The sequence below is a fragment of the Muntiacus reevesi genome, chromosome 10 (assembly GCF_963930625.1).
Source record: "Muntiacus reevesi chromosome 10, mMunRee1.1, whole genome shotgun sequence".
Classification (NCBI taxonomy): domain Eukaryota; kingdom Metazoa; phylum Chordata; class Mammalia; order Artiodactyla; family Cervidae; genus Muntiacus; species Muntiacus reevesi.
In genome coordinates this window covers 17,244,083-17,266,645 of record NC_089258.1, presented here as the reverse complement: position 1 = coordinate 17,266,645, position 22,563 = coordinate 17,244,083, and positions in this window count along the sequence as shown.

Sequence of the window (22,563 nt, the reverse complement as noted above, 5' to 3'; positions counted from 1 at the left end):
GTTTGATGTAGCTTCACTTCTTGCTCTTTGCTTTCGTTCTTGATATTAAATCCAAAAAATCATTGTGAAAAATAATGTCAAGGAGTTTTTTCATGTATTTTCTTCTAGAATTTTTACAGTTTCAAGTCTTAGTTAAAAGTCTTTAATCCATCTATAATTAGCTCAAATTATTGTTAGTGGTGTAAGATAGGGGTCCAATTTCATTCTTTTGCACAGGGATAACCAGCTTTCCCAACATCATTTATTGAAGAAATTATCATTTACTGATAGAGTATTTTAGCTTCCTTGTCAAATATTATTTGGCCATGTATGCATGGGTTTATTTTTGGGATGTTGGTTTTATTCTATTGATCTATGTGTCTATTTTTATGCTAGTAATATACTATTTTGATTACTGTTAATTTGTAATATGGTTTGAAATCAAGAAATGTTATACCTCCAGTTTCATTCTTCTTTCTTAATTTTTTCCATTTATTTTTATTAGTTTGAGGCTAATTACTTTACAATATTGTAGTGATTTTTGCCATACATTGACATGAATCAGCCATGGATTTACATGTATTCCCCATCCTGATCCCCCCTCCCACCTCCCTCTCCACCCGATCCCTCTGGGTCTTCCCAGTGCACCAGCCCCAATTGCTTTGGCTCTTCAAGGTCTTTGAAGTTTCATACAGATTTAAGGATTTACTTTTTCTAATTCTGTAAGAAATACTATTGGAATCTTATAGGGATTGTGTAATCTTTGGGTAGTATGGACATTTTAAACAATATTATTTCTTCTGGTCCATGAACACAGGATATCTTTTTATTTGTGTTTCATCAACTTCTGTCCTCAGTGTCTTATAGTTTTCATTGTATAGATATTTCACTTCCTCATTTAAATTTATCCCAAAGTATTTTGTTATTATTTATGCTATTGTGCATGGGATTGGTCTTTTTTTTCTCAGATATTTTACTGTTAGTGAAAAGAAATGCAACTGATTTTTGTATACTTGAAATTTTACCATGAGGGCTTTAGGAGTTTCTGTATATAAGATTATGTCATCTGTAAATAGACAGCTTTACTTCTTTCTTATTTGGATGGCCATTTTTCTCTTTATTGTTTGATTGCTCTGTCCAGGACTTTCAGTACTATTTGAGTAAGAGTATGAAAATGGGAACCCTAGTTTTGTTTCTGATCTTAAGGGAAAAGCATTGTCTTTCACCATTGAATATGATGTTAGTTGTGGACTTATCATATATGGCCTTTAGTATATTGAGGAACATTTCTTCTTACCATATTTTTTGAGAATTTGTATCATGAAAGAATGTTAGATTTTGTCAAGTATTTTTTCTAGATCTCTTGAAATGATTATATATGTTTTATTATTCATTATTTTAACGTGATATCACATTTATTAATTTGCATATGTTGAATCATCCTTGCATCCCAGGGATAATCTCACTAACAGTAAAATATCACAGAACTTCTTCAAGAGAATTATTCTGAATTCTTTGTCTGATAGCTCACAGATCTCCATTTCTTTTGGGGAAGTTATTGGAGCTTTGTTTATGGTACTCTTTGGAGGTGTCACGTTTCCCTGATTTTTCACAATTCTTTATCCTTTTGTTGGTATCTTCTCATTTGAGTCAGTAGTCTCCTCTTCCAGACTTACAGTTCTCTTCAGTTGGTCAGTTCAGCTTAAGTCTTTGGACAGGTCAGCTGGTGGCATCTAAGGGCAAATAGAGCTTGCTATCAGGGTTTTTAGTTGAGGAAGGTCACTGCCTGAGTTCTAAGGTGGGCAGTGGGAGTGCTGCTGGCTGGGCTATGCTCTTGGATGGGCCTGCTGGCTGGGTTTCATGTTCCACTGGTGCCTCTGAATGGTCTTCTTGGTCAGGAGAGGCTCCTGACTGTGTTCCATTGCTGGATAGGGCACTAGCTGGGCTAAGCAGCCACCCATAGTTAGGAGGGGTTCCGTCTATGTTCCCTGGCAGAGCAATGCCTCTGGTTGGGCTCCGTGATTTGGCAGGGTGGCAGTCTGGGCTCCAAAACTGCTCTTGGTTAGGTGAAGTCTTGGGCTGGGCTACCTGCCTAGGTGAGGCATCAAGGTGTGTTCAGCAATTGGGCAGGGCTCTATGCTTGGCCCTGCTGCTGGACTCCATGGATAGATGATACCATAGCCTGAGCTCAGAGGGAACCCAGAGTCACTGCTCAGGGTCCCTGATTATGCAAGGCAAAATGCTACACTCAACAGTTGGATAGGAATGGTAGCTCCTTCCCTGAGCTGGCCTATAGGTGGAGGGTATTCTCAGCAGTTGGGTGGATCTTCAAACTTGCTTCTCTGCTCAGGTGGGATCATAGAATGGGCTCCATGGCCAGTATGGCCCATTGGCTGAGGACCCAAATCAGCCAGAACTGCCAGCTGAGCTCCCTGGTCAGACAGGACCACCAGTTTGTCTCTGTAGATGGGCAGAGAAGCTGGCTAGGATCTCTGCTTGGATGATCTTGCAAGCAGAGATGTGGAATACAAAGATGTGAGAGCTAGTTTCTGTAAACTCTTCCCCTTTCTCTGTCTCTATCTGATTCCCAGTGACTGAGTTCTGTAGATTCCCCCAGTGATCTCCATGAGATGGGATCCCAGTGAGCCTCCAAGGAAGTGTCATGCAACACAGAGGAAGATGGATATCCACCTTGGACTCTCTTTTCCCACTGGAGAAACTGTAGGCTCATGGGGCCTCTCTTGGTGATGCACTGTGCCAGGCTGGGTGATGGGTGATGCTGTCAAAGTGTAGCCACTCCTCTTATCATACTAATGCAGTTTGCCTTAGTCTCTGTGATATGGGGAGCAGGGGGTTCTTTGGCTCCTTACTTGGTTTCTAGGATTTTCACAGTAGTGTGTTGTCTACGGACAGTTGGGAGTTGGTTTTCTTGTAAGGGAGACTGAAGTCTGGAATAACCTATATTACTACCTTAATGTCATCTCTCTGGGCTCTGTTGTTTGGCACGGGTGTGTTTATAGGTATAATATCTTCTGATAAATTGATCTCTTTATCAATATATAGTGACTTTTGAGTCTCTTTTTGTAGTTTTTTAAAAATTTATTTTTAGTTGGGGGAAAATTGTTTTACAATCTTGTGCTGGTTTCCACCATACGACAACACAAATCAGCCATAATTATATATATATATATACCACCTCCCTCTTAAGCCTCCCTCCCCTCCCCCCAGCCCACCCCTCGAGGTCATCATAGAGCACCAGGCTGGGCTCCCTGTGTTATACAGAAACTTCTCACCAGCTATCTATTTTACATGTGGTTGTGTATACATGTTGATGCTACTTTCTGCATTCACCCCACACTCTCCTTCCTCCACTATGTCCACAAGTCCATCCTCTGAGTCTCCATTCCTTCCCTGCAAATAGGTTCACTGGTACCATTCTTTTAGATTCCATATATATGTATATATGCATTAATATAAGATACTTGTTTTTCTCTTTCTGACTTACTTACTTTACTCTTTTAATAGGCTCTAGGTCCATCCACCTCACTAGGACTGACTCAAATTCATTTGTTTTTATGGCTGAGTAAAATTCCATCATATATATGTACCACTTCTTTATCCATTCATCTATTGATGGACATCTAGGCTGCTTCTGTGTCCTAGCTTTTGTGAATAGTCTGCTATGAACATTGGGATACACGTGTCTCTTTCAATTATGGTTTTCTCAGTGTATATGCCCAGTAGTAGGATTGCTGGGTCATATGAATGTTTTATTTCTAGCTTTTAAGGAATCTCCATACTATTCTTAGTGGTTGTATCAATATTTACATTCCTACCAACTGTGCAAGAGGGCTCCCTTTTCTCCACATCCTCTCCAGCTTTTATTTCTTGTAGCTTTTTAATGATGGCCATTCTGACTGGTGTGAGGTGATACCTCATCACAGTTTTGATTTGCATTTCTTTCATAATTTCTGATGTTGAGCATCTTTTCATGTGTCTTTTGGCCATCTGTATGTCTTCTTTGGAGAAATGTCTGCTTAGGTCTTCTGCCTATTTTTTGATTGAGGGCTGTTTGTTTTTCTGATATTGAGCTGTATGAGATGCTTATATATTTTGGAAATTAATCCTTTGTCAGTTTTTTCATTTGCAATTATTTTCTTCCATTCCATTTAGTCTTGTTTATTGCTTCCTTTGCTGTGAAAAAACTTTTAATTAGGTCCCATTTGGCTATTTTTGTTTTTATTTCCATTACTCTAGGAGTTGGTTCAAAGAGGATATTGCTGTGATTTATGTCAGAGTGTACCACCTGTTTTCCTCTTAGAGCTTTATAGTTTCTGGCCTTATATTTAGGTCTTTCATCCATTTTGAGTTTATTTTTGTGTATGGTGTTAGAAAGTGTTCTAGTTTCATTCTTTTATATGTAGCTGTTCAGTTTTCCTAACACCACTTAATGAAGACTGTCTCTTCTGTATTATATATTCTTGCCTCCTTTGTCAAAGATATCCATAGGTACATGGGTTTATCTCTGGGTTTTCTATCTTATTCAATTGGTCTATATTTCCATTTTTGTGCCAGTACCATACTGTCTTAATGACTGTAGCTTTGTAGTATAGTTTGTAGTTTTTAACTTAAAGTCTATTTTATCTGTGAGAAGTATAGTCATTCTCACTGCCTTTTAGTTGCCATTTGCCTGGAATATATTTTTCCACCCTCCCACTTTTGTGTCTTTAGATCTAAAGTGAACCTTTTGTGAACCACATATTCAACTGTGGACAGTTTAATGCTTTGGTTTTTAATCACTTATTCCACTCTGTATTTTTATCTGGGCATTAAACCCATTCATGTTTAAAGGAAAAGGTTAGTAATAAAGAAAGATTTCTGTCCTTTTCTATTTGTTTTCTCTATGTCTGAGCTTTTGTGCCCCCCATTTCCTCAATTACTACCTTCTTTCGTATTTAGTTGATTTTTTTCTAGGGAAACAATTTTTATTCCCTTCTCACTTCCTTTTATGTATTTTCTTTGATATTTTCTTTATTGCCATGAATTACATTTAATATCCTAAATTTACATTGATCTACTTTTAATTGATACAAACTTTGCATCAGTAACACACAAAATTTTTTTCTAGACAGCTTTGTCTCTTTATCTTATTATTACAAACTGTATCTTTATACATTGTGTGCCCAGTAGCATAAGTTTGTAATTATTTTTATGCAGTTTTTTAGTCATGTAGGAAATAAAAAACAGTTAGAAGTCAAATATTCAATAATGCCAATGTTTATATTATCCATGTATCTACCTTTAATGGAGATCTTTATTTCTTCTTTAAGTTACTGTCTAGAGCTCTTTCATGTCAGCCAACAGGGGCCCCTTTGGCATTTTAAAAAATAATTTTATTTACTTATTTATTTTTGACTGGGCTTGGTCTTTGTTGTCACACAGGATTTTCTCTAGTCACAGGGAATGAGGGCCGCTCCTCGATGTGGCGTGCAGACTTCTCATTGCCGTAGCTTCTCTTGTTGCAGAGTACGGGCTCCAGAGCGTGTGGGCTTCCGTAGCTGTAGCATGTGGGCTCAGAAGGTGCCCAGAGCCCTGACCGCTAGCTCACCAGGGAATTTCCCTCTCTCCTCTCAAGACTCCTATCATGTCTATGTTTGTCCACTTGGTGTATCCCACAGGTTCTTCAGGGTCTGTTCACTTTTCTGCATTATTTTGTTCTCTTCAGATTCAGTAGTTTCGATGGGCCTATATTCAAGTTTAATAATTATTTATTTTGTCTGCTCAAGTCTGCTATTAAGTCACTTTAGTGAATTCTGCATTTTTGTTACTGTACTTTTTAGTTCCAAAATTTTGCTTGGTTTCTTTATATAATTTTTTTTTATTGAAATTCTCACGTTTGTGCATCATTTTTCCAATTTCCTTTAGCTCTTTGTTCATGTTTAAAGTCTTTGTCTTCTAGTAGGTCTGATGTCTGGGCTTTCATGAGGACAACTTTTGTCAATTTATTTTTCCTTTAAATGGATGACACATTTTTTCCCCTTGTATTCCTTATAAATTTTTTTTGTTGTTGAAAATTAAACATTTGAATGCTGTAACTCTGGAGATCAGTTCTTCCCCTTCCCCAGCATTTGCTGCTATGTTTTATTTTGATTGTTGAAGGATGTAGCTTTAGGAGCATATTTATTCAGGAGCTTTCTCAAAATATTTTTGCAAAGACTTTAGCTCTTGTCATATGTGATTACTGAACTCTTTGATTCTTTACCTTATGTTCAACTAATATTTTGACAGACATTTCAATGCATGCCAAAAACGTAAAGAAAGGAAAAAATACAAACACAAACAATAAACAACAAAACCAAACACCTCTCCTAGTCTTTGCAGATTGTCTCTGCACTGGGCCACTCTAACACTTAAGCAGGTTTGCACTGAACCTCAGGATGATTCCAACATGAAAGCTTAGGTTGTTCTTTACGTCCTTTCCAAACACATCTTGTCCTGGGCATGTGTCTGGCTTCCTAAAATCCTCTACATCTTGGTGCTTTTTAGTGTCCTAATTTCCCAAAGAAGCAAGAGTTCCCTCAGACTTTCCTCTCAGGCCTTATGTAGTCTACTATATGTCTAACCATCATCTTTTGCCAGAGCCATCTGTGGGTTGTTAGCTTACCTTGCAGCATTTTTGAGCAATGTTCACCAGGTTTCTGGCCTGAGGTCCAAGATAGGTGAAACAGAGATGTGTGCTCTGCAATAGTCCATCAGTGGCCCCCAGTCAACTTAGAATAGACATACACAATGACTTTCAAGCAAGATCTTTCCTGCTCTTGCAGAACCAGGGACCAGGATCTCATACTGAGAATGCAGGCTGCTGCTGCTTGCAGACTCTCATTGGGCTAGGGAGGATGTGGTCCAAGGGCAAGTAAAAATGCCACAAAGCTTTGCTACTGTTTTCAAGTTGCCTTTTTCTTGATTCATTGTTCAGTTGGTCGCTGTGAACCTTTGGCTATTTTCCAGAGCTCTGACAGTTTCTGCTTGTTTTTTGATGTTTCTGTGGAAGGACAGAAGTTTGGAACTCATCTGTACCATTTTGCTGACATCATTCTGCTCATGCATTCTTAATTTTTTTTAATATTTATATCAAGTCCTAATCTTGTTGGCTTACCATTGTTCTTGCCCCTAGGAGCACGACAATCTAGTAGCCATTCCTGTTGTCCTCCTTGGTGTTAGGGAACCTAGTGTCATCAATTTCTAGGTTCATAACTGTTCCTCATCTTCACTGCTTCAGTGAGGAAGCATCCATAGTTTCCTCCTTGAAGAACATAGTAAACTGGAGGGCTTTTTGGACTTAGGAGAGATCTGTTCAAATACACCAAGTTTATCAGAATATTTGATCCAACCAACATCAATCTGTCAAAAGCTGTTTTAATATCTCCATTTTGTTTAATGTAGATCATTACTTTTTGTTTTTCAAGCTTTCAGGAACCATCCCAATAGTGTTCCTGGTGTCCTGTCTGGTTGTGTCTTAGTAAGCTTAGGCTGTTGTAACAAAATACCACAGACCCAGGGGCCTTAAACAATAGAAATTTATTTCTCACTGTTTTGGAGGCTACGAAGTCCAAGATCAAGGGCTGATAGGTTTGATGTCTAATAAGATCCTGTTTCTTGATTTACAGATTTCTGCCTTCTCTCTACAGACTTACATGGACTTTCTTGGTGCATGTGTGAGGTCATGTCGGTTCCTCTTCTTATAAGGGTGCTAATCCCATCATGAGGATCCCACATTCATGACCTCATCTAAGCCTAAGCACCTTCCAAGGGGCCCACTTCCAAATACCATCACATTGGGTGGTATAACTTTAACATATGGATTTTGGAGGGATGCAAACATATAGTCCATAACAGGGGGTAAATCCTGAATCACAGGAGAATGTCCTTGCATAAACAAACTCTCTCTCCTCCAGGCTTCCTTTCTGAACCCTAGTCCCTTAGGTGCAGCATTCTCAAGATCACCCCCAGGTATATTCTCTGAGTTTGTGATGGAGCATATTTGCCAGGTTCTGTACCTTCTTTGATGAATAATTTCTCTCCTCTGTTAGCAGGTCCCTTTCTACTGGGTCATACTGGGACTTGACTATCCCTTTTTAATCTAACAAGAAAGAGAGAAAGGGGGAGAGGCTTTTGTGCAGGGCCTTCCCCTGAGTGGAGATATCTGCATGATATTCAGGGGAGGCTGTTAACCTCCAGCACGGGGAGATAATTCTTTCATGCATACAGATAAGGAAATCTGGGGTTCACTACTATGCAGCATACTATAAGACAGTCTTATCCCAGATGTGAACAGAATTGTGGCCCTTCAAAGGAGTCCACACCCCAATTTCTGAACCCTGTGAACATGTTACCTTTCATGGAAAAAGAGACTTTGTAGATGAGATTAAAGCTACAGACTTTAAATAAAGAGGTCAATAGGTGAATCAATCTATTCACTGGAGTTGTTAAGAGTGGAGAACCTCCCCTAGCTGATGTCTGAGATGTGGCTGGAGAGGAAGTGAGAGACTGAAATCAAAAGGAACTTGACCCCTCATTGTTAGAGGGTACCACATGGAAAGAAAACACAAGAAGGAATGTGGGTAGCCTCTAGGAGCTCAGGCCAGCCCCTAGCCAATCTAGCCAATAGACAGCAAAGAAACGGAACCTCAGTCCTATGGGAAAAAGAAAGTTATTCAGTTCTCAACCTGCATGAATGTGGGAGCAGACTCATTCTCAGAAGCTCCAGAAAGAGGTGCAGGCTGACTGGCAGCATGGCTTCAGCCTTGGAGAACCCAGGCAGGGGAGCCAGCTGAGCCCCACTGGCCCCAGGCTTCTGAATTTCTGGACCTACATAGGGTAAGAGAATGAATTTGTGTTGTTTAAGGTGCTCAGTTTGTGATAATCTGTTATAGGAGCTGTCTCAGTCACTTCAGCCATGTCTGACTCTCTGCGACCCTTTGAATTGTAGCCTGCCAGGCTCCTCTGTCCATGGGATTCTCCAGGCAAGAATACTGGAGTGGGTTGCCATTTACCCCCATCTCATTACCTGCCAGCTGGGTTGTTCCAGGTAAGTCTCCTCTCTCTGGACCTCAGTTTCTGAACCTGTAGAGGGAGGGAGGTGGCTGGGTTGGAGCAGAGGGTCAGAGACCATTGTTTACAGTCATCGAGGGCCAGGGCATGACTAGTCCAGCAGGCTGAGTTCCAGCCATGAAGCCCCAGGGCCATTATGAGAGCTAAGGACAGACTTCCATGGCCCAGGGAAGTGTGGAAGCTTAGTACTTTGTGTGTATGCACAAGCATGCATGTGTGTGATTGTGTGAGTGTGTATGAGTGTGTGTGCATGTGTCCATATGTACGTGAGATGCATATATACTGTGTGTGTTGTGTATGTGTGTATATGATATATACATATGTGTAGTGCATAGGTGTGTATAGTATGTTATGTGTGTGTTGTGTATATATATCTGTGTGTGTGTGAGTATATGGTATGTGTCTGCATATGTATGTGTCCATGTGTATATATACACTAGTGTCCATGTGTGTATATGTGGGGGAGGTATGGTGTATATATACGTGCGTGTGGTATGTGTGTGTGTGTATGTGTGGTATGGTGTAATGTATATGTGTGTGGTGTGGGTCTGTGTTAGTCATCCTTTACCCTCCTGCCCTCCCCTGGGTTAACACTTTGTAGGACTGTGTGCCCCAGGCCCTTGCCCAGGGCACACCGTGGCCCTGCCTCTGGGCCTGCCCGCTTAGACTGTTTCTGCCCGCCTCTTGGCTTCCTGGGCAGCAAGGAGGCAGATGGAGCCCAGTGTCCAGGCCCTGGTCTGGGGCTCTCAGAGGAGGGAAGGTGGGCCACAGCGGGCAGGCGGGGCCAGGAGGAGGCATTTCCTTCTCCAGCCCCCAGGCAAATGGCCCCTAATATGCAGCAGACACTGGAGCTCTGCGACTCTCTGCCCTCCGCACCGCCAGGCCAGGGACAGGAAGGGGGCTCACGGAGCAGGCCCCAGAGGCTTTCATTAGTTCTGCAGCATTGCTTCTGGAACCGGGATTCCTGGTGGGGATGTGCGGATGGGAACCCAGGCCAGAAGTTGCCCTCACTGCACAGATCAAATCCTCCCTCATACAGTCAAGTGGGAAACTTCCAGAAGCCCCAGGAGACTCAAGCCCTGAGTGATATTTTAAGTCCCACTTTGACGGTGCTTCACAGGTTTCTGTCTTTTGTGAGTAAATTGGGGCCACCATAGTCTGGGTGAGTTAACCAAAGTCCTCAGTTCAGGGGCCTTGACAGCAGGGGCTGGTTTTGACAGCCCCCTGTTTCTGTCCTAGAGGCCCCCTCTAATGTGTTTGGTGTTGCTTTTTGCCCAGGATTTATTCTTTGAACATATACTGTTTTGTGCATGGAAGTTTTTAATTTGAGTTTTTACTTTTTCTGCTCAGCCTTGCATTTGTAAGGTTCATCCATGCCTCTTATTGCCACCTGGTCCTCCAAGCAGTGTGCTCACTGGATGGTCTCTTCCATTCCCCTGGCCTCCTTCAGCTCCTTCTGTCTCAACAAGGCTGTCTTCATACCCCATCCTTGTCCCCTCTGGGATCTGTGTGAAATGAGAACACTCTTAATAGTGACAGAGGCCCTTGGTGCCCTGGCCAGCTCAGAACAGAGGCCCGGGCAGAGACTCTGACATCCTTTAGCTTTGGGCTAATGGCAGCCAAGTCCCTGGGTAAATATTTGAGACAAATGTGGGTCTAGAAATGAAAACCCATAGGGTTAGTGTGATAAAGCCAGTGATGAAACCATATAAATACATGCTTATAGGTATGTATGCATGCATGTATACACATATATTTATCAACACATACATGCATACATAATACAAGCACACCTTTACACTATGTGTACACACACACACACGGATCACTCTGCTCACTGTCACCAGTTGTCTTTCCCACCCACCCCCATTGCACATGCCTATGCCAGGCATTGTCAGCTGCATCTCACTGAAGCCCCCCAACACATCTTGGGGAGTTTATGACCATCTTACAGATGAAAAGCTGAGGCCCCATGAAGACTGATGCTAAGAGCAGATGGCCTGAGCTCAGAGGGTTCTGTCTGGGGGTCATGAGCAGCAGGCACTGTGTTACAGAATCCTTGAAGAAATGAGTGGTGGTTTCAGTCTTGGTTTGGGGTATAGGAGAAACATCTGCACTGTCTGAAGATGAGGGTGATGCTAGATCCAGGTTGGGGGTCAAAGGTCAGAGGTCAGTGTTGAAAAAGTGGCCTCTGAAAGGGAGGGGTGTCTGCAGGAACTTCCCTGTGGACAAAAGCACTTTGGAGGCCAGGCAGGAGGCCAGAGGTCCTCAGGGAGCCTCCTGTGAGGCAGCACCCAAAGTCTGCTGATGCTCCAGCCACAAGGGATGAGGGACGATGGATAAGGGATGGCAGCCTCCTCAGAATATCACTTTCTGGTCTGCCTCCAGTGAGTGCTACAGGAAAATGGCCTTTTACCCTAAATTGCCTCAGTTTTCAATTTGCTTTATATTTGAGCAGCATGAGGCCTACTGAGGCCATCTTGTCCCCTTCCTGGAGCAGCCTGGAGCTGGGCAAGTCCTGAGTCCAGCAAGAGGGTGTCACTTCCCTAAGGGGTGTGGGACATCATGGGGCTAGAGGTGTCCACAAGAAAAGCCCTCAGTGGAAGAAGGCAAGGGTGGGATGTTTCGAGAGAACAGCATCGAAACATGTATATTTTCTACGGTGAAACAGATCACCAGCCCGGGTTGGATGCATGAGACAAGTGCTCAGGCCTGGTGCACTGGGAAGACCCAGAGGAACCGGGTGGAGAGGGAGGTGGGAGGGGGGATCGGGATGGGGAATACTTGTAAATCCATGGCTGATTCGTGTCAATGTGTGACAGGAGCCACTACAATATTGTGGGGTGATTGGCCTCCAACTAATAGAAATAAATGAAAAAAAAATTATAGGAATTAAAAATTATTATCTCCACGTTGTAAGTAAAATAATTCAAACTCAAAAAAAAAAAAAAAAAAAAGAGCCCTCAGATGAAAGTGCAGGTCTCCAGCACCCCCTCTGCTCTGCACCAGGGCTCTGGCTCCTGGAACCAGAGTCTGCAGTCCACCTACCCACACATAGGCCAACCATTTCCATCCCTCCTGACGCTCCCTCCCAGGGTTCTCCCCTCAGCTCCCAGTTCCCCTACAGCCTTCTCAGCCTGCTCTCACCTCCCTGTCTGGGCTTCTCCTCAGAGACAAGCCAGGTCCACAGTAGGAAGTGTGGGAATGGGGCTGACACTTGCCCCACAGACATCAGCTGAGCCCCACCAGGCAAGATCCTCGTCCTCAGGATCCAGGTCTGGGGACAGAAAGTGACTCTAGAAATGCAGAGGAGGAAAACTATAAAAGAAGCGAAGCAGGGCCCCTGGGAAGGTAACACTTGGGGATGGACCTGGGGGAGCTGAGGCCAGGCAGCGTCTCAGCGGTCAGAGCAGGACCAGTTGAGGACCATTCTAGGGCTGTTTCTCTCTGAGAGACAGAGCCCACCCTGTGGGGAGTGGATCTGAGCCATGGAGGGATGGTCGAACTTGGACTAAGACCCTGTGGGGAGTGGGTCACGGGGGTGAGTAGGGCAGGGCCTGAGGACAGATGGGGGTTGACGGGTGAAGAAAGGGTAGACGTTGACTCCAAGGCTTACGGCTTAGACTGGCAGGTTTGGGGGAAGATGATGGACTTTTGATACAGTCCTGTGGCATTTCATGGGCTTCCCAGGTGGCATTAGTGGTAAAGAGCCCTCCTGCCAATGCAGCAGACGTAATAGATGCGGGTTTGATCCCTGGGAAGATTCCCTGGAGGAAGGCATGGCAACCCCCTCCAGTATTCTTTCCTGGAGAATCCTATGGACAGAGGAGCCTGGTGGGCTATAGTCCGTAGAGTGGCAAAGAGTCGGGTACAACCGAGTGACTGAGCATGCAGGCGCATGGCATTTCATGGTATCCCCGATCCCTTTCCCTGATACAGGCTCCTATAGCCTGGATTCCAGCCCAGACTGCAGGGCCCTGGCAGGAGTGAACTCCTTGCTGGTGTGAAGAGATGCCTGAGGCATGGGCAGTGAAAAACATGGCTTGTAGACAAGCAGGCAGGCCTGCTGCCAATGGAGGGGACAGATTCCATAGGACAAGGAAAGTCCAGGGGACATCCCAGGGGAAGCAGGGACATCCCAGGGGAAGCAGCGACATGTGTGTTTCTGAACATTTTCACATATGTGAAATGTTGTGAGCTGAAGCTTTTAATTCTGAGTCACTCATTATTTTTCAAACAACAAATATCTTTTATTATCTATCTGTAAATGTTGAACGTCTCTCAATGAACAAAAGAAGGGAGGCACTGAATAATTCACCCCTTGGATTAGGTCTGGGCTGCGGGTCCCTGCTTGGCCTCTGGACATCCTCTCTGGGGGACTAGTGAGATCCAGGCTTGATTGGACCAGGGCAGTTTCTGTCTTCACGTAGACTGCTCCTCTCTGTTCTGCTCTGTCCCCTGCCCACCCCCCCACCTTCTGACCAGCCCAGTTCCCTGGACGTGTCGCCTCCATTCACATGCTCTCTCTCAAAGGGTAGGCCCCCTCTCAACGCGCCCCCTGCCCGTTCACCCTCCTGTGGGTGGGCTGCTTCAGGAATCATCTGGGACGGGAAGTGGGTCACTGGGGGCCAGGTGATAGGTTGGGATCCAGTTCTGCCCCCATCCACCCTGTTTGCCATGATGGTCCTAGACATAACTAGGAAAAGAGGGGTGCACCCCAGATCTGGGGTCTGCATCCCCCCCAGAACTACACTCACAGGGCTACAGTGCAGGGGTGTGGATACAGGGTGGGGCTCTTGTCCTGGCCCTGTGTCATCTAGCTTCATGCTCCTGGGCCCATTGTTGAACCTCCGTGTGCCTGCCTCTGTTTCTAAGCCTTGAAAATATAGAGATACCAAGAGCCAGCCTCCGGTTGTCCCATGACTGCAGGGAATGAGTGTGTGCCAGGGATGCGTGGCAGCCACTGGGGTGATGTGTGTCTAGGCCAATGCCAGAGGAATCCTGTCCATAATACCCCTGAATCCTCCCAGTGGTTTCACAGGAGCACTCCAACATTCAGGAGAGAAATATAAGGTCTGGTGATGGAAGGCCTCACCAGAGTGCTCACAGTGGCGTGGCCAGGCTGGTCCCTGCTGTCCAAATTTGTGGTGGCCCCTGCCCCAGATGCTTCTCTCCTCAAGGGCCCTGGAACCCTGGCCAGCCATCCTGCCTTTCTTGCCCAATAGTGGGGCTGCCCAAATTCTGTGGTCTGGATTGATCCTCCCTGCCATGCCCCGCCTCTTACCCAGGGCCCTTGTTATGCCCTCTCTGTCCACAAAGCAGTGCCCATTCCCCACCTCTCACATCCCATGGCTGCCTACCCTCCTTGTCCTGACCCTTCCAGCCATCCCAATCTAAAGACTATCCCTGATTTTGCCCCATGTGCCCTTTGCAGCACTGTCCCCCTTCTTTTACTGTCTCCATGCAACCACTTTCTATTCTCCTTCAAGACTGCTCAGAAGTCACCACCTCCATGCAGCCAACCTTGATTTCTTCACCTCCACCAAAATACAGTAGCCTTTATTATAGGTTCTCCCCACCTCCAACAATATACTTCATTCATCTTCCACTGCTGAAATTGCCCCATACCCCAGGCCTGGGGGCCATGTCAAGCCCCCACTGAGACCCCAGGGCTAAGAAGTGAAGAAGAGGAGCCTTGCTCTTCACAGGACCTATGCCGGAAGGGAGCGTGTACAAGCTGGAAGGCAGAGTTGGAGGACGAGAGCCTGGAGATGGACAAAGGGGAACAAAGATTAGAAGTCAGCATTGGACATATAAGGAAAGAGAGGAACAAGGGGAGAGATGCAGGCAGTGCAGAGACAATGAGAGTGATAGACAGAAAGAGAATCAGACAGACAAGAAAAGAAAGGAGAGAATGAAAGAGAGAGAAGGGGGTGGGGGAGGTTGAGGCCAGGGGACAAGGAGGGGAGGTGAGACTCAGGGAAACAGAATAAGAGAAAGGGAGAGAGAAACCAAGGAACTAGAGCCACTCCCCCGCCTGCCCACCTGCCCAGGAGAAGGAAGCGAGGCAGGGGAGGGCTGAGGGGGGGAGCAGGGAAGAGGCCGGCCAGGCTTGGCTGTCTCTGGGGAACCCTGACCCCACCTCCAGCGGCCCAGCCGCTCACCTCCCAACCACGCTCAGGTTTCAGGGCTTGGAGCTCACGCAGATTCGGTAACAAATGCATGTGCAACGCATTATGAAGAAAGCCTTAAAAAGCCCTCGTTTATCGCTGTTTACGTTACATGATTGAGGGGAGAATTTGCCAAGACCAAAGGTTACTGCTGGTGTTTCTGTGACGAATATTACCTCAAACTAAAGCAATTAGCTTCAAGGAAATGTGCGCTGTCTTTGGGCGAGCTTTCAAGAGCGACCAGTAATGTGCCCGCGATGGATTTCCACGCTACCCAGCACGACCGGCCACACGTACACATCTTCTGTTTTGCATGGAATTTCTGCATGCGCTTGACCTGACCGCCTGCCTGCCTCGCTGGGCCTTGATTTCCCTTTCTGTGGAGCGGCATGGGGTGGCAGGGGAGGAATGGGGTGGCATGGACTAGACTCAGGCCCAGGACTCCCTGTGGCCCCTGTGATTTATTTCCTCTGGTTTGTGCTCCCCCAGCACAAATCTTGAGCTTTTCTCCCTGAGGCTGTTTCTGCTCACGTTTGGCTGATAAAACCCTTTCTTGAGGCAATTATGGAAATTGCTTGAGTGGTAATTAGCGAACGGTAATTAGTGAACTCTCCTTTCTTCCAAAAAGGACACGTGACAGATCTGCCCTGCCCTGCCTCCCTCCTTCGGCTCCCCAGGCAGGGCTTTGGGAGGCGGTGGGAAATAGCTGGAGCAGACCCTTGTGCTTGTAGACGTTACTGGGTGTGCCTCAGTTTCTCCATCTGCAAGCAGCTTGATGATAGCACCTAACGTGGGGCCGTGAGGAGGGAAGGGACTCATTCTGGGTATGTAGGTAACATAAATGAAGATCATTGTCACTGTTGTGCCCAGGAACCTGGATGGACTGGCCAGTGAGGCTGCAGGGAATGGAGGGATGAACTTTTCGTCAAGGTGAGAGGGGCAGACACCGCAAAATGGAGAGGAAAGAGACCTGAGCCTGTTGGGATGTGGGGGAAGTCCTGCCATCTGCTTCCCACTGCCTGTTCCCAATAGCCTTGCAAACCAACCAGCTGAAGTCACGTAGGTGTTGTTGCTATATGCCCGTTACTCACATCTAGTGTTAGCAGAAAGTGGAGATACCAGTTCCCAGAGACACTGAGAGTGGGATTGACCTTAAACATACAGTTGGCAGCCAGGATCTGCCCCTAATTCTCTTGGCACTTAGCAGGGGTTCCTCACTGAAAGACATATGCCTCTCTCCCAAGCTGTAGAAAGAGTAGATTATACAGGGAGAGTGCTCAGAAGAGGGCATGGAGCAGACCCTGTATGCAACAGGCCTGTGAACGCTGACTGTGGGGAGGGGTCAGAATAGACCCCGGGGGCCCCACGGGGTGGGGGGGGGGAACAGAACCACCTGGGTTTGCAGGCAGGATCTGGAAACAAAACAGTGTCCAAGTCGAATTTGAAGGAGGGTCCAGCCGTCCTGTGCTCCTCCCTCCAGAGGCCCCAGTACAGTCCAGCGGTCGCGCTCTTGCACTTTATGCAGTCTCTGGCCTGAAAACAAAACAAGCCTGACTGTTCTCAGGGGGGCCAGGAGCCTGAGTCAGCAACATGGGGGCAGATGGACAGGGGTCCCTGGAAGAGTGGGGTCCCTGCAGCTCTATCCCAGTCTGTGCAGGCTGTTCCAGCCTCCACAGTGTGGAAAGTATCTGCCCAGAGTCATAGTGGAGGGAGGGGTGAAATGGTGATTTGGAAAGCCAGGGCTCAACTGCCAGCGGAGACACAGGCAACTAAACAACAAGAGGGACATCTGGGCTCCCCCAGACTGGATGCTTGTTTCTTCTTCCCATTATTATCCCACTTTATAGATAGAAAACCAAGGCTCAGAGGTGATGTAACTGTCCATTCAAAGCTCTAATGGTTGTCTGTCAAGTTGCTGGAAGGAATTGGGCTCTATTGTAGTCATCCCACACTCCTCCCAGAACCTAGCAGGGAGCTGGGCATGTCCTGGAACCTCCATCATCACCTACCCCTGCAGGCCTCGATGACACCTCAACTCTGTCAGCCCAGAATTGGATGCAGGGTCACACCCCCAAAGTGCTCTCTGACATTTTCTGAGCTGATGGATGGAGGTACAGGAAGCAGGCCTGCAGCCAGCCAGCTGCCCAGCCCAGCAGGGTGCTTTCCACCGCAGGACCCTCCAAGAGCTCTTGGGCAGGGTCCCATCCTCAACTGCTCCTCCACGCGCCCTGCCCTGGGTGACCTCGGTGATCCTGGCACCTCCTTGGTCAGTGACCACAAGCCCTGTAACCCGAGGATGCCCAGAGGGACCCAGCAACCCATCATGCCGCTCTGCTTCTACCTCCAGAGAGACCAGCTAATTCCTCAAGGTCGCCGCACACCCTCAGCATAAAGCGCCCATTCTTCCCCAGCGTGGGGCTGAGGTGGGAAAATATTTTCCAAAGGTCAGTTTTCCAATTATACTTAAAATTTGAAAGTTCATTTCTCTTTTTTTTGCCTCCCCTCAGTGCAGCCGCGTTCTGCTAATTTCATAAAGATACCATTTAGCTGAGGTAGGTGGGATTCTGGGCATCAGAACAGCTTCCCAACGTCAACAGCCAGCCGTAACTGTAACCACCGACTTCCCATCATTTGTGGGGAAAAAAACGTTTCTCTCCCCAAAAATTATGGCCTGTAGGAACCAGACAACATCCCCATTGCCCGGCGGGAAATTACAGAGATTTTCTTATGTACTTAACTTTAAGCCACGTTTATAAAGCTCTGCTAGGTCTTAATGACTCGCTCATGGGCCGCTGGGGATGCAGGATGTTCGAGGCTGTTGCTTTGGCATGGGGTGATGCAGTTGAGCGCCTGCATCATGGGACAGCGGCCCCAGGGGGTCTGGCATGCAGCCCGAGGGCTGAGAACTCTCAGGGCCCGGAGGGGAGTGGGCAGGGCTCCCTGAGGGTTTGGGTATGAGTCTGAGAGGGGTCGGAGCAGGCCAGATAGGACTGTCTTGGCTACACCCTTTGGGTGTGAATGGAATGAGGGACACATAGGCAATGAACCTGGGACTCTCACTCCCTCATCTGCCCCAAGGGACCCCAAAGGCAATTGGAAATCTGACCCTTTCCCCACCTCCACTCCATCTGTCCCCCATACTCCAGTCTCCCTCAGCCAGACTGTGTCCTTCCCTCGTCCATCCAGGCCCCCACGTGGTTCAGAGGGAAGGGGCTCCTCCCTGAGGTTTGAGAGCCATCCATCCTCTCTAATCACTCTGCTCCAGCCATGTGGGGCTCCTGAGTTGACATGAGATGGAGGAGTGGTAGCCAGCAAGAAGGCAGAAGCAAAGGGCCCAGAGGATGGGCTGAGTTGGACCTGGAATCAGGGTGCAGGAGCAGAGAGGCCTCTGTCCTATAGGGTCTGGGAAGGGCAAGGTACAGGTGCAGTGAGGGGCTTGGGTATACAGATCCCAACCCTTACTAAAGGGCTGAGGGTCCTACTGGGCCCAGGCAGGGGTGGGAGATTCTTGTCCAGTTTAGTAGGGCTGTGCCTCTAAGTTCCAGATTATAAACCTGGTGGTACCAACAATGCCAAATTTTAGGACAACAGAGAGTCCAGCTTTTGATGTGAAGTATCCTAAATTTTCAAATTTGGCATCTATTTCATATTTTTAAACACTGGGCATGTCATACCACAACAGGCTTTGGGTCTCATCAGTTCTATCACCTCCCATCTTTTCCCTCACCCCCATGCTCCAGTCACTTCTTAAGGGTCCTTGCTCCTATCTCAGGGTCTTGGCTCAGGTTTTCTTTGTCCCTCTGCCCAGAAAACCCCTCACCAGTAACTGCATGTCCAACTACTTCTCTGTTCAGAGGGCTCTGACCATCTCTCACTCCGGTCTACTGTTCCATTTTGTTTTCTTCCCAGCCCCACCTTGACTTCACTTTAAATTATCCATTCATCAATCCATATATTCATTCACCCACCTATCCACTTATCCACTCACTTACACATCCTATAAGTGTGCAGGAACAGGGCTGAGAACAACTACTGTGTGGTCAAGAGCTGAATGGAGATTGGTACGATGCTCAGGGACACTGGAGTTCTGCCAAGCTAGTGGGAAAGGCTAAACCCACTCCCCCCAAAATCTCACTAAGATCAAGTTTATTAGCCAGCAAATTGTCCATCAGAAAATCAGTCAACACCCTTTAAAGAAAAACAACATTCAGGATCTCAACAGCATAGCATTCAGAATGTTTGAAATACAATCAAAATTCCTAGACATACAAATAAGAAGGAAGAAAAGTTTGTTCCTCCACCGGGAACAAAAAAACCAATGTAAACAGACACAGGAAGAATATGTTGAATTAGCAGACAAGAACATTAAATTATTGCTGCAGTATACCATATTATTATATTCTGGTTGAGAATTTAAAGTAAAGGACGGAGTGAAAAAGTGAAATTTCATCAGAAAAAATCTATAAAGAAGAATCATGTGTAAATTCTAGAGCTGATAAATAAAATATTTGCATAGTGAAATTCTCTAGATAGGTTAAATAGCAATTTGGACACTGCAGGAAAAAAGATCAGTAAACTTGAAGACAAGGCAATAAGAACTATCCAACTGAAGCATTCAGAGAAAAAAACAGAAAATAAATAAACAGAACCTCAGAACTGTGTGGGAAAATGTCAGTCTAACATTCGTGCAACTGAAGTTCCAAGAGAAGAGAGAGAGGTTGGGGAAAAAAAATATTTGAAAAAATAGAGGAAGAACATTTTTGAAATTGGGTACAAACAGTAGACTTACAGATGCAAGAAGCACACACACACAAAAAAAAACTCAAGCAGAAAAAGCAGAAAGCAAAGCAAAACTCACACCAGGGCTCATCATATTCAAATCGTGAAAAAAAAAGTTAAAGAAACAAGTCTTAAACACAGTCAGACAAAAAGACACAATTATGTATAGGATAACAAAGATAAATATACTAAGTTGTCATTAGAAACAAGGAAGTCAAAAGACAATGAAATGCTGAAAGAAATGCTGAAAGAAAAAAGACCTGTCAATCTAGAATTCTACAGCAGCAAAAATACTCCTCAAAAATAAAGGAAAAATAGATGTATTTTTATACAAACAAAAGCTGAGGTTATTTATCATGATAGATTTGAACTACTAGAAATGTTAAAGTTCTGTGGACTGAAAAAGAATATCTGATGGAAGTATATTTACATGAAAAAATGAAATGGTAACTGTGTTAGAAAATATAAAGTCTTATTAAAGAAGGGAAATAGATTTACATTGATAAGAGTGGATTCTTCAGAAAGATACAGTAATTCTAATCATTAACACATCTAATAATAGAGACTTAAAATGACGACAGCAGTAAAACCTGAGAGAACTAAAGAGAAATAAACACAGCAACAGATACAGTTGAAGATTTAGCCTTCTTTTTTGAATAGCTGATTAAAAACTAGACAATTTAATAAGGATATAAAATATTTGAACAGTATCATAAACTAATTATGTCAATTAATTCTAATTGATATTTATATATCACCTTCTGGAGAACATGCATTTTTGTACAATGGAAATTTAGCAAAACAAGTTTGTTTTTTTAACTTTTTGTTTTGTATTGTGATATAGCCTATTAACAATGTTGGGGCAGTTTCAGATGACCAGAAAGGGACTCAGCCATATACATACATGTATCCATTCCCCCGCAACACCCCTCCTATCCAAACTGCCACATAACTCTGAGCAGAGTTCTATATGCTCTTCAGTAGGTCCTTGTTTATCCATTTTAAATATATTAATAGCAGTGTATACAGGCAACCACAAGTTCATTCTCTAAGTCTGTGAGTCTCTTTCTGTTTCATAAGTAAATTGAAATCATACTCTGTAGAGAGTATGTACCACTATGGAGTTAAATTAGAAATTCATAACAATAAAGTAATAAGAAAATTCTCAAATCTTTAAAAGAAATACACTTCTAAATAACCCATAGGTCAAAGAGGAAATCACAGGATAAATTTAAAAAAATGTTTTGAATTGATAAAAAGTAAAACAGAGCATATCAAACTGCAGAATGAAGCAAAAGTTGTGCTTAAAGGGAAAATTATAGCTTTAAATGTTTGTATTATCAAAGTGTCTCAAATCAGTTATCTAAGTATCTATATCATGCATTTAGACAAAGAATAAATTAAGTTCAAAATAGAAATAGGGAAATAATAATAGAACTCAATAAAACAGACAATGACTAGAATGAAAAACAGAGAAAATTACTGAAATAAAGTTGATTACTTGAAAAGATCAGTAAAATTGATAAAAACCGCTAAGTCAATTAAAGTAAAAACAGACAAAACATAAATTATTATTACAGATCAAAGAGGAGATATAATTCAGGATTTGAAGACAAGAAAAGAATAATAAATGAATATTATGGACAACATTATGCCAATAGATTTGACAACTTAGATGAAATGAACAAATTTCTTAAAAGTCATAAAATGCCAAAATCCTTTCTCTGTCTCAAACACACACACACACACACACACACACACACACAGTGAATACATTTCTTTACCTCCTCGGGACTGCCTCAGGCTCCAGGGCCACACCCCGTGCACAAGAAATGCATACCCACGGACACTCAGTAACCACCAGCAAATCAGAAATGCTCTGGAGGGACTTCCCTAGTAGTCAAGACTCCATACTTCTAACACAGGGGACATGGGTTCGATCCCCAGTCGGTAAAGACCTAGTATGCCACGTTTCCCCTTGACTCCCCGCCACAAAGTAATGCCCTGAAAATGGGGAGGTTTGGGGTATGTTAGGAAGCAAAACCCAACTTGGGCTAACAGGGAGATTTATAGCTCCTGTCAGAACTAACAGAACTTTACTGTCCAGTATTGTAGCCACAGGTCACATGTGCCTGTTGAACTCTTGAAATGTGGCTAGTGTCACTGAGGATCTTCATTTTTAGTTTTATTTCAGTTTTAATTAATTTAAACTTAAAACACCATGTGTGCTTCTTGTGTAGCACAGGTCTGTATATATCTCAGTTAATGTGACTCTTCATATGTTTCAGGACCAAAAAAATATTAATGGGTATGACTGGGGTAAATCTTATATATAATTGTGATTCAAAGTAAAATTACAGTATTCAATATAGAAATATACTGGCTTCCCAGGTGGTGCAGTCGGAAAGAATCTGCCTGCCAATGCAGGAGATGCAAGAGACTTGGGTTTGATCTCTGGGTCTGGAAGATTCCCCGAAATAGGAAATGGCAACCCACTCCAGTATTCCTGCCTGGAAAATTCCAA